The following is a 13,561-nucleotide window of genomic DNA, read 5'->3' as shown; positions in this document are numbered from 1 at the left end:
TCTTATTTTTTTCATAGTTCCACACAACTTCTTCCTGTTTTCTCGATTGATCTGTGTTCAGTTTTTCAAGGCCCGTCCACTGTGCCAACTTATAACTAAATCCGAGGAGGGCGCGATGGGGATGTTCCCTTGTTAGCATGGGCTCTAAAGCACAGTCAGCTGTAGCTCGCTAGTAGTATTATCACAATGAAATTTTGCAAATATAAGCGTTGGCCTCTTGTTTCTTCCAAAGTGTGAATCTGGTACACTAAAGCCATCTTTCTTTTCATTACAAATGTGCAAACTCTTATAATTGAGATCTTTCATTACACCACTTTCCATACACCCTGTGGCTGGTTATTATCACGTTCCGCTGACCGCACCGAACTAGATTGTAACGCCTGGTGGAATGGTGGACGAGATAAAAGATACTATATCTCGGCGGTCGTCCCGTCTGTAACGACGGGGTTGGTTCAAATGGCTCTAAGCACCACAGGACTCACCATCTGAGGTCATCAATTCCATAGAACTTAGAACTACACTACTGGCCATTAAAATTGCTATACCAAGAAGAAATGCAGAGGATAAACAGGTATTCATTGGACAAATATATTATACTAGAACTGACATGTCATTACATTTTCACGCAATTTGGGTGCATAGATACTGAGAAATCAGTACCCAGAGCAACCACCTCTGGCTGTAATAACGGCCTTGATACGCCTGGGTATTGAGTCAAACAGAGCTTGGATGGCGTGTACAGGTACAGCTGCCCAGCTTCAACGCGGTACCACAGTTCATCAAGATTAGTGACTGGCGTATTGTGACGAGCCAGTTGCTCAGCCACCATTGATCAGACGTTTCCAATTGGTGAGAGATCTGGAGAATGTGCTGGCCAGGGCAGCAGTCGAACATTTTCTGTATCCAGAAAGGCCCATACAGGACCTGCAACATGCGGTCGTGCATTATCCTGCTGAAATGTAGGGTTTCGCAGGGATCGAATGAAGGGTAGAGACACGGGTCGTAACACATCTGAAATGTAACGTCCACTGATCAAAGTGCCGTCAATGCGAACAAGAGGTGACCGAGACGTGTAACCAGTGGCACCCCATACTATCACGCCGGGTGATACGCCAGTATGGTGATGACGAATACACGCTTCCAATGTGCGTTCACCGCGATGTCGCCAAACACGGTTGCGACCATCATGATGCTGTAAACAGAACCTGGATTCATCCGAAAAAATGACGTTTTGCCATTCGTGCACCCAGGGTCGTCGTTGAGTACGCTGCAGTCGCTCTTGTGTGTGATGCAGCGTCGAGAGTAACTGCAGCCATGGTCTCAGAGCTGATAGTCCATGCTGCTGCAAACGTCGTCGAACTGTTCGTGTAGATGGTTGTCGTCTTGCAAACGTCCTCATCTGTTGACTCAGGGATCGAGACGTGGCTGCACGATCCGTTACAGCCACGCGGATAAGATGCCTGTCATCTCGACTGCTAGTGATACGAGGCCGTTGGGATCCAGCACGGCGTTCCGTGTTACCCTCCTGAACCCACCGATTCTATATTCTGCTACAGTCATTGGATCTCGACCAACGCGAGCAGCAATGTCGCGATACGATAAACCGCAATCGCGATAAGCTACAATCCGACCTTTATCAAAGTCGGAAACGTGATGGTACGCATTTCTCCTCCTAACACAAAGCATCACACCAACGTTTCACCAGGCAACGCCGGTCAACTGCTGCTCGTGTATGAGAAATAGGTTGGAAACTTTCCTCATGTGAGCACGTTGTAGGTGTCGCCACCGGCGCCAACCTTGTGTGAATGCTCTGAAAAGCTAATCACTTGCATATCACAGCATCTTCTTCCTGTCGATTAAATTTCGCGTCTGTAGCACGTTATATTCGTGGTGTAGCAATTTTAATGGCCAGTAGTGTACTTAAACCTAACTAACCTAAGGACATCACACACATCCATGCCAGAGGTAGGATTCGAACCTGCGACCGTAGCAGCAACGCGGTTCCAGACTGAAGCGCTTTGAACCGCTCGGCCACAACGGCCGGCGTAACGACAGGGGATGAAAAGTTGGGGGTGTACTGCTCATTCTTATCAGTCAAGAAGTTACTCTAACCTGCTACTCTTATCCTTCAACCGTTAAGGCGTTGTGGTGCTTTTATCTGCAGGCGTTTCGTCGCCAAATTGATGGTTTAATTGAAGAGAGAGGTTTTGGGCGGAGGCTACAAATCAATTATAGCCGGTAAATAAGAGATGGTTCAATGAGTAAAGCAACACGTTTCTTTCTAGGCTGATTTTAGTTGGAAAAATGCGGAATATTCCCACCTCAGCCCCTGTAATATCATGATGTACCAGTAGGTTGTGGCGCTGTACGTAACCTTCAAAATGGCGTCTGTAACTGAGTTGGGTTCCAAGCAGAGAGCTGTCACAGAGTTTCTTCTGATTGAAAACCAAAGCATCGCAGATATTCACAGCCGCTTGCAGAATGTCTAGGGAGGCCTGGCAGTGAACAAAAGCACAGTGAGTCGTTGGGCGAAGGGTTTGTCAGCATCGCAAGGTCGCGCAAACTTGTCAGATTTCCCGGGTGCCGGCCTGCATGTTGGAACGTGCTGACACTCGTTCGACGTGATCGACGGATCAGACACTTCGCTGCTCACTTGCACGTCTCTGGTCGTAGTATTGACACATTCGTCCAAAAGGTGTATACCCGCTGAGTTACTCGCCGCCTAATAGCAAACTATGAAGAGCAACTAAGGGCCGTCCGTGCGGAATTGCGTGCGCATTACGAGGCTGACAGTGAAAATTAAGTGTCGAAAATCACAGGCGATGAAACATGGATTCATCACTTCGAACGGAACAAAACGGCAATCCGTGGAGTGGGGCCACACCACTTCTCATCCGAAGGAAAGGCCACAGCCGCACTCTCATCCGGTAAAGTCATGGCGACGGTGTGCTGGGCCTCTGAAGGGATTATTTTGTTTGATGTCCTAAAGGTGCAACGATGAACTCTGCAGTGTATTGTGCTACCCCAAGAAACTGAAGAAAGGACTTTGACGTTCTCGTCGCCACAAAAATGCAAACTAACTTGCCCATGACAGCGCAGGGCCTCAGAAAATTCTGCACAACTGAGAGGAGCTCATGAAACTTTATTGGACTGTTCTTTCTCGTCCACCCTACAGCCCGGATCTCGCGCAATACATACTTCCATCTGTTTGGCCCAATGAAAGATCCACTCCATGGAAAGCAGTACGTTGATGATGGGAATGTTATTGATTCAGCAAGACTTCGGCTCCGACGTCAACCAGTAGAGTGGAGTAGAGCCGTCGCGTTGCACGGATATTACGTTGCAAACTAGTTCTTGTAGCCAAAAGAGTGGGGAATAATAGGGGGCCTTGGAATCCTGAATAACACCTACTTCCAGAAAAAGTGTTGCATTAGTTACTGAACGCCCCTCGTACGGTTAGCTTTGGAATATGCTGTAGAAACACACAAATGTGAGGTATTCCTGTGACTGTTCCATAGCGTGCACCAAATATTCTGAAAGACCTAACGGGCTGCCGCATTCCTTCAGGACAAGGAATGAAATATAAAGTACATCGAAACACAATGAAAATAAGCGAGATTACGTTCACTGCCTAGAGTGAACGATGAATGTTTACTCGAAATGAATCAGGGAAGTGAAATGGTAGCCATGAGTTCCGTAATACAAATACAATGACAAGGGCTGAACGATAAACCTTATTAAATTACAGTCGGTGGAACCACAATGCCATATGCTCACCGTACAAACTGCGTGGTTGCACAGCAGCAATCAATGTGGCCGCTGCAACTTTTCTATCGTGAATAATCCTGATCTAACGGGATATTCTCAACAGAAGGCTGCTCCCCAGACAATGGAAGACAACACTTGGGTAGGCTATAAAAGTGGCGGTGACAGCCGCAATACTACTGTCTGTGATGTGAAAACGTCCAGGATCAGCAACCGAATGGGGCAGAACGGCTCTCTACCTTTTGCAAACTCGGACGTCGCGCCAGTGTGTGTGCATCCGCAGTTACGGGAAAGATTCCTGCAGCCAACATGACACGAGGTGGAGGCGGAACCGATCAATGGAAATGAGCGTATGGCATTGTTGGCCGGGAGGTCACTGTCCGAGGAAGTTCGGCCGCCAAGTGCTAGTCTTATTTCATTCGACACCACATTGGGCGACTTGCGCGCCGGTGATGAGTATGAAATAAGGACAACACAACACCCAGTCCCAAAACGGAGAAAATCTCCAACCCGGCCGGTAATCGAACCCGGGTCCGCTTGTATGGGAGACGAGCACGTTACCACCCAGCTAAGCAGGCGGACGGCGGAACCGATATTTGAGCACCAGTTCTCCGAGCGACTGCACGATGGTGTGGCCCGGTACTTTACAAATTTTCGTCGTCTTCTGTATTTCCTAAATTGAATGGCGAATGGGGAAATTACTTCGCCCCCTCCAACTAAAGGTAAGCCACGCAGTTACGCCCTCGGTAGTATCCATTGTCTGGTTGAAAGTATTCTAATTATATGAACTGGTTGAGTTACGAGGGGCTTCTCAAAGCAGGTTGGTTTTAGTCAGGATTCCAATGTACCATATTATTTCCCACTCTTTTGGCTACAAAACTGTTTTTCAACGTAATCTCCGTTCAATACGACGGCCTTACGCCTCCTTGCTGGGAGGGGGGGGAGGGGAGGGAGAGCTGCTGCATGCCCGCATGGTACCACTCTAGTGGTCGATGTATAGCGGGGGGGGGGGGGGGGGGGAGGGATGGACAATGCCATGCTGCTTCAATAACCTCCCCATCATCCACGTACTGTTTCTCATGCAGTGGCTCCATTGGGCCAAACAGATGGAAGTTAGAATGTGCAAGATCCGGGCTGTCGGCCAATGAAGTTTCGTGAGCTGCTCTCGCGTGTGCAGACTTGTGCGAGGCCTTGCATTGTCATAGCGAAGGAGACGTTCGTTTGCTCTTTTGTGGCGACGCACGAGTTGTCGTTTCTTCAGTTTCCTGTGGGTAGCACAATACACTTCAGAGTTGATCGTTCACGATGGGAAAGGACATCAAACCGAATGGCCCCTTCAGAGTCCCGGAAGACCGTTGCCATGGCTTTACCGGCTGAGGAAGCGGCATTGTACTTTTTCTGTGGAGGAGAGATGGTGTAGCCCGACTTCATGGACTGCTGTTTTGTTTCTGGCTCGAAGTGATGAACATGTGTTTCATCGCCTGTGACGACCTTCGACGAAAGGAAACTGTCACGATCAGACTCATAATGAGCAAGCAACTCCGCACAGATAGTACTTGGTGTTGCTCTTTATGATCTGCTGCTATGAGGTGAGAAACCCAGCGGGCGCACACTTTCTTGTACACCAACTAGTGGACAAGTATCAGGGCTCCTAACAGAGATGTCCAGTTGTGCAGCAAAGTGTTCATCATCCGTCGATCACCTGGACTGAGTCAGCACGTTCCAACATGCAGGAGCCAATGCATGAGCGGCCGGCCGGCACACGGGAGATCGGACAGGTTTGCGCATCGCCCAACGACTCGGCGTGCTTTTGTTCACTGCCACAGGACTCTGTAGACATTCTGCAGGAGCCTATGAATGTCTGTGATGCTCTGGTTTTCCGCCTCCGTTGCAGACGCCATTCGGAAGGCTAGGTATAGCGTCCCCCTCTTACTGGAAGTTAATGAAACTATAGGGGCTGAAGCGGGAACATTTCACGATGTCCCGCAACAAATTCCGCATTTTCAACCAAAATTAGCCGAGAAAATGTTGCATTACTAATTAAACGTTGATCTTAGTTTTGACTTTCCAGTTACTGATCCGTCCGCACTGGGATTGCTACCAATGAACTCGGGGTTTTACAGGCAACCTGAATCTGCGATTGAAAATATGAAATTAATATTTTGAAGTTCCCTTCCTTTGTGAGCGGGACTGGTCTGGACAGTTTGTGGCCACACCACACGCATTGCACCGCGTTATTAAGATGGCGCATTGATAAGACACGCAACTCGGCGTTCGCTAGTTCTAAATTACCATGTGTGCAGTATGCTGCCTTAACTTACTGTAAACTAATTTAGTGTCCCATGCCTGTAACTCTGACCACCCTCAGTCTTAAGACACACTGAAAAATTGTCAGAAGAGGATAAAATTCCGTCTCTGTTGTAAGATCGGTACACATTTAAGAAAGTCTGTGAAAATGTGGCTATCAGTTTGTTGGAAAATCGCTCCATTCTAACAGATGTATTCTGAATGCCTCTATTCCATGGAGTGCGGTTTGCACTAATAATTTGAGTGAACCGGTCAGGCTATAATCACACACTACGACTCAATGACACCTTTCTAAATTACCCGCACAAATAAAGTCATGTAAGTTTTTGGAGGTTGAATCCGGGTTAGATTTGAGTAGAAACTGGAGCTTCCGAAGATTTGTAGTATCTTCGCTGTCAAGTGACTGACTGCTAGGATTAATGTGCGTCTGTTACTACTGGCTTACTATAGCCACGCAGAAATGCAAGCAGTTGGCAGTGGAGAGAAAATAACTGCCTACGCCCACCCCACCCCTTCCCTCGCGGGCCGGCATTAGCGAGTTAATGGAGACCAGAGACCGCTCCTAGCATAAGCCTGTCCCCTTCGACATTGCGTGTTTATTCAATTTTTTATTTTTTATTGGCGTTCTGTCTCTTGCATCCGTCCCCAGTTCCCACTAAGACTGTAACCATTACATGTTTTACTGTGGTGGTGCACACATTTACCAAAGTCGCTTGTCTATAAAGTTCCAGTAATACGAAACGTAGGACGGGGTCTTCGAGCCTTCGAAGCCGTTCCGTACGGCAATGTCCCGCTATAGCTGATTTTTCAGTTTCTGAACTAGATCTGCCATTTGTAATCAGTACGTGGACACCATGCAGATTTTTCCCCAATGTAATTTTCATTCCTTTCACGTGGCAAGTTGCATTCGTCAGAAACACTTAAAGCAGTCTTCTATCACAGGATACACCTTTTCCTTGATTTGGCGGTGGACTGAACACTGAGCTCACACTACATTTGCCTAGTATATGTCCGATCTTGCTTGAAGTAGCGTAGCGGAATGGAAGGACTGTTCTCTGGATCTTTCTTTTCCAGTTACCAAAACTAGTTTGAATTTGATGCTGTTCCCTTTCGTGCTCCGTAATTCCGGCCTGGAGTGAGAGGAGAGAATGCATTATCCGTTGTCAATTTAACAAAGTTAAAAAGCAGAGGAAGATTTAAGTCATGTTAACTAAGGTAACTGACATCGGCAGGAATACTGTAGGTATTATCCACAAGGACGTAGTATTTAGCAATCAAGCGAATATTATTTGCCGAAATGAAAGTGGTAAATTGGAATTAAGGAATTGATAACCATTTAAGAGAAGGCTACCTACCAGAGTGACCAATAAAACTCCTTGTAGAAACTGCAATAGAAACATCACACTGCGAGAAAGAACCTTTCTTAAACCAGGTTCCAATCATATCTGGCTAGAGAATATTGCACAAAGACTGCGCCGATAAATGTATAGGAACTGACACATCCGAAGATGTAGTAGTAAGATTAGTCTCTGCTTTTCACCACATGTAAATTGCGAATTGTAAAATTTACGCGTAGTTCTACAAAGCGACTAATAGCTCTTTGGGTTTCGTGTGTTTATTCGTAAAGAACATAGATATTAATCTTCAGTTTGCTGTGCATACCTTTCTTTGTTATTAGTTAATATTACGACCCCATTGAGAGATTCTTCGCGGTTTACTTCATTGAAATCTGAATTTGTATTCAGTCATTGCTATCAGCAGGTAATAAAATACACTAATATTGTTATATAAAAGGACAGTATACTGAACTCCTTATATAAATGTTCAAGGGAGATGATTCTCATTCTGTAAAAACTTCACCAGGGGAAAGAGTTGCACTTAAATGTTTCGTAGTTGTAAATACGTTTACACATATAGCTGTCATTTTTTCCCCCATGAAATTTTTACCACACGAAATGTGGAAACGTACTGTATTTAGACAGTTACGTACCTGGTGAAAGACCCATTTTACTATCAAACTTCCTTTTGATATTATTTACTTTTACGACTCGCGATGAACTTGGCTAATATTATGTGATCCGGAAGTGACTGGCTGTAACAAGTGCGTATGAACGAGTTGGATATTGACGGATATACCTGGAAAGACATACCTAACGAAGTAACTACGGAAAACCCTCCACACTACGCTTTGGTACCAGAAACCGTAAAAGTCACAACGATGAAAGCCCCGTGGATGTATTTATTCCCTACGTGTTGAAAGACTAAATCTGAAGATTGATACGGAAGAAGAAATAGATTTGTGAGGTTTCTGTATAGGAAATGAGAAATTAGTGCTTTCACGTAAGTCTTCTGAACTGCGGACTTTTTGGCACTTGTATTTCTTTCACCAACTGTCTTTGCCATTTGCAAAACTGGCAGTAAATGAATTAATGAACGTTACTCCAATTTTCATTCCTTGCTTGCTGAACGAAAAACTAATTGAATACAGCAAAATTGTTCATGCTCGACTGCTGTAGTTCTCGAGGAACGTCTCGTCGAATTGTCATTCAGTACTGATACATGTTCAGGTCCCATAACATGATTGATAGAAGAGGTATATTTTTGTTAGTGAAATACAGCCTAACTCAAAGTTCCTTGTGCCTTCACTAGGAATTCTCTCGCTGGTGGACGAATGTGGAATATTAAACAGTGGAAAACATCCGTTGTCAGTTACGACCTGAGTGGTAGACTCACAGCCACACATGGCGAAACATTCGTTAGCACTTCTTCGCTTGGCCGGTGCAACATCCGCTGCCAAAGCACGTGATACACGATGGCTGCCAGCTGCGGATCATAGCACTTGCAATTAGTTCAGTGATTGAGCCCACGCAGAATAGTTAGGGGATGCGACTCTGTGAGAGAGCCTTTAAGCGTCATAATACGTATCTGTATTCCGTATCGCTAAGTGTGGCGAAAATCACATGAGCTATACTTATGTGGTATTCGTAGTCTACTATTCATTATGTTGTAAACTGACACACACACACACACACACACACACACACACACACACACACACACACAGAGAGAGAGAGAGAGAGAGAGAGAGAGAGAGAGAGAGAGAGAGAGAGAGAGAGCGTGTGCTGCCACCGAGACCATGCCTCGCCTTGGTCATAATGCAGACATTTCAAACTAAATTTGACGACCACTTTGCCTAACATTCATTCGGCGATTAACTTTCTTCATGAGATTGAAAGCGTTGGAGAAGTGAAATGTGTACTATTCACAAAGTAACGTTTTAGCAGATACATTCTTGAGCTGTTATTTCACCGAAGTTAGCGTCTCTGGCATAACCGGTCCCTTGATCCTGCAGTCATTATAGTGACTCCTGTGAAGAACGAGGTTCTACAAAAGGTTCAGAAACCATATAAAAACGGCTGGTCATTTGTTGGAACTAATGGGAATGCCCAAGGGTGAGAATCGAGTTAATCATTTTTCAGCCAAAGCGCTGACTGTCCGAAAGACCACAAAATTGATCAGTCTTATAGTATTTCTCTGAACTTGAGAGATTGGTGAGTCGGTTGAGAGACCCGTGGGATTGGGTAAGGGGGGGTGGCGCGGGAGGGAGGGGGGAGGAGGAGGAGGAGGGGGGAGAAAACGTGTCCATCAGAGCAGGACGGTGTGTGTTATCGGAAAGTCAGATTTCCGTCGACGACCCTTGACATGTAGCGGAGGCATGCGTCATTATGGTAGTAATAACTGTTGGACAGTTGCAACTCTGAATTGCTGCAACCCAAGACTGTTCGGGTGTAGCAACTCCGTGAGCCTAAGAGTTATCTGGAGAAGATGCTGGTTGGAGAAGCAGCCTTGACGAGAATAATTAACCTTTTCAGACACTGGCTACGATTGTGTGCATAGAATTTGTGTGTCTTAGCTGCAACAGAAGTATTTTTTTGCCCAATGGAAACCTGAGGTTAACATTTGAGAATATTCAGCCTTTTCACCGTGCACCAGTGCTGTCAACCATTGGGCATCACTATGAAAACATCAGCAAGTCATTGTAGCAGTACGCAGCAGCTCGTAGCCACCAGAATACACGGATACCGTTGTTTCGCTACAACGTAAAATTGAATATTAATTTCCATGGAAATTATTGATCACTTTACTATTTCTTACAATAGAAAACATTTGGTAATTAGTTACTTCAGTCCATAAAATGAAACCAAGTGTACATAGTACGTTTCGAAAACTGGTACGTATTTTTGTACAAATCTTGCATCTAAAATTATTAAAAAAATCACCTAAGAACATTTACCACACCAAGAAAAATTTTCCTTCCTACAGAAAAATTCAGGTGTGATACAGGTTAAAGCGAGAGTAAAGTCACGTCTGTGGAGACGTAAATTTTTGAAATGGATGTGGCACCTTGACATTTAAGTCTTCTAACTGGAATCCCGAGGCTGCTATATTGAGGTTGCCGAATGTGGTGCAGAGTACCAGTAGTCGGGCAAACGTGAGATACTGACATATGTTTACAATAAAATTATTATATTTCAGAATTTATCAGAGTGCAGTCCGGTTTTTACGGAACAGGTGTTACTGTAATATTAGAGTTGGAAACGTTTAGCTTTGTCCCACGGTCAGAAAAAGTCGAGACACTCTCATCGAAAACTTTAGTTTCAACTATTGCTGACAGTTGATCTCCTGTTCAACAATGTGCTCGGTAATAGTGGTCCAGTTATGGGATCACAAGTATTAGTGATTGCACGCTGCTGGTAAAAGGGGTTGCTACAAATTAACCGTGCAGGTATCCTTATAAAAAAGCATATGTACCGCGTCCAGTTATCAACATAGAAGCCGTAGAGAGTGCAATTGAAGAATGCTGACATTTACTTACTGCGTATCAGTAGCTGAGGGTAAATGCTGTCTTCGCCTTTTTGTGTTATATTGATCGTAGCTGACACTACTTCCTTTCCCCCCAGGGGGTCCACAACTCTTTTGTGGACACGTGCGTAGCGAGCACGGGACCCCGAGCTAATGTGGCCCTCCTTCCTTTCCGGGCTGCATACCTTCCCTTCCCTTTCCGCATCCCTCCCCGTCCCCCATCTTCGCCCCCCCCCCTCACCTCTGGCTCTTTCCTTCCCTTTCTCCCCCTCTGGGAGTATGGTTTGTGCCTACGTCCGGAGACGGACGCTCGAAACTGTTCCAAATTCCTTGCTTTTACACTTGCAAGTCCTCGTCCTTCCTCTGTCCTTCTCTTTTCCTTCCCCTTCTCCTTGCCCTTTTCTCCGCTGCGGCGTTTGAGACCCCCTTTTCTTTCCTTTCCCTTTCTCTTTTTTCCTCCCTGTGCGTGTCTGAAGGCCGACCCACGCACTTCCATGCGTAGCCGGTGACGGGGTAACGTGTAATTCCCCGCCCCGGGTAGACAGGTAGGACACGTACGTACCCCCTGGTAACGGCCAGGCCCAGGGAGGGGTGATTACCCGAGCTGATACCTTCCGAAAGTGCTGATTGGTCCCTCCGTCCGTTTGTCGGGAGGTGTGACCTGAGGTGTGAACAATCACCTAAGGCGGGTGTGCCCTCGGTGAGGGCCCCCACAAGGGAGGAGCGCGCCATCGGAGACGCCGGTAATCATGGGGGATTCTTCCGCAATGGTTTCCTCACCTTCCACTATGTCTGCTCACAAACGTAAGTTCACTGAGTCTCAGCCACAGACGGTTCTTCCATCGTTGCCACAGTTCCTTGTTGTTTCTCGGTCTGACGAAGGTCACGACTTTTCCACGGTCAACCCTTTCATTATTCAGAAAGGTGTCGACGCAATTGCGGGTCCTGTAAAGTCTTGTTCCAGATTACGGAATGGCACCCTGTTGTTAGAAACACACAGTGCCCTCCAGGCTCAAAAATTGCTGCGTACTTCTCTGCTCCACACCTTCCCTGTCCGGGTGGAACCGCACCGTACCTTAAATTCCTCGCGTGGAGTCGTTTATACACGCTCCCTCGATGGATTGTCTGACGAAGAAATTCAGCACTATCTGTCTGACCAAGGCGTCACGGCTGTTCATCGGGTTATGAAAAGGGTTGACTCGAACATCATTCCAACCCGCGCTGTCTTCTTGACATTTGACAAAGTTCAACTCCCATCAAAAATCAAAGCAAGCTATGAGATAATTTCCGTTCGCCCTTATGTCCCAAACCCTACGCGTTGCTATCGATGTCAGCGGTTCAATCACACCAGCCAGTCCTGTTCCAATCCGGCCAAATGTGTTACGTGTGGCAGGGATGCCCATGAGGGTGCTTGTCCACCTCCATCCCCTCGCTGCATCAACTGTATGGGTGACCACGCTGCTTCCTCTCGAGATTGCCCTGTTTTTAAGGACGAAAAGCTGATCCAGGAAATAAGAGTGAAGGAAAAGGTGTCGACCTTTGCTGCTCGAAAGTTACTCGCCAGTCGACAGCCCACCGTGCCTCAGAAAGGAAAATACAGCGCTGTCCTTGCTTCTCCTCGGCCAACAAAGGAGGCGGCCACGCAGACTTGCGACCTCACATTTAGTACCACGGTCGTCAGATCGGCCAGCGCAAAGATCGCCCGTTCAACCTCACCTCTTTCGCCTGCCCACTCTATGGCTCACCCTTCGTCGGGTTCTGCTAAATCTCGAGCCCCAAAGTCAGACGCCAAGTCTTCAAAAAAAGAGCATTCTCGTGAAGAGTTTTTACGTACTGCAACTTCACAACCATCGGTTCCTCCTTCATCTAAACATACCTCCAAGAAGGCTACGAAGAAACACAGTTCCTCTCCTTCTCCGCCAAGGCGTGTCCCATTTGCAGCACCACCTGGCGGAAATCGCCCTCGGCCATCTTCTGTGTCGCCGAGGCGCACTGTTGGTGGCCGGTCAACTGGCTGATAGTTGGTGGCAGGAGCTGCTCCTGACCAACCTATGGATCAGGATCTTCTGCCTTCGACTGAATGCCATTCCATGCTGTCGGTCGCAAGCTCTGAGCAGTCGTTGAGTTGACAGCACCCTTGGTGACGTTCCTCCATTTTCTGTTCACCCTATGTCCATTATCCACTGGAATATCCGCGGCATTCGCGCCAATCGGGAGGAATTGTCGATCCTCTTACGATCCTACTCGCCGGTCATCTTCTGTCTTCAGGAAACAAAGCTGCGTCCCCATGACCGCTTTGTTCTCCCTCATTTTCAGTCCGTCCGATATGACCTCTCCTCTGTTGAAGGCACTCCAGCCCATGGAGGACTCATGATTCTGCTCCATGATACTCTCCATTATCACCCAATCCCCTTAAACACTTCCTTCCAAGCTGTCGCCGTCCGTCTTTCCCTTTCTGGATAAACGTTCTCTCTTTGTACGGTATACATTCCATCGTCTACACCAATGGCACGAGCTGATCTCCTTCATCTTCTTGATCAGCTTCCACCCCCCTATTTACTGGTTGGGGACTTCAATGCCCACCACCCGCTTTGGGGATCTCCACATCCTTGTCCACGTGGCTCAC

General features: G+C 46.8%; 1 protein-coding gene across 2 annotated transcripts in view; it reads left to right on the top strand.

The window, feature by feature from the left end:
- Nucleotides 1-13,561, top strand: part of LOC126469837 (CDC42 small effector protein homolog) — a 176,680-nt gene that overhangs the window by 22,935 nt on the left and 140,184 nt on the right. The window lies entirely within an intron of this gene.

Source organism: Schistocerca serialis, chromosome 1 (assembly GCF_023864345.2).
Source record: "Schistocerca serialis cubense isolate TAMUIC-IGC-003099 chromosome 1, iqSchSeri2.2, whole genome shotgun sequence".
NCBI lineage: Eukaryota > Metazoa > Arthropoda > Insecta > Orthoptera > Acrididae > Schistocerca > Schistocerca serialis.
The sequence above is the reverse complement of the archived record's forward strand: the minus strand, read 5'-3'. Positions and strand labels throughout refer to the sequence as shown.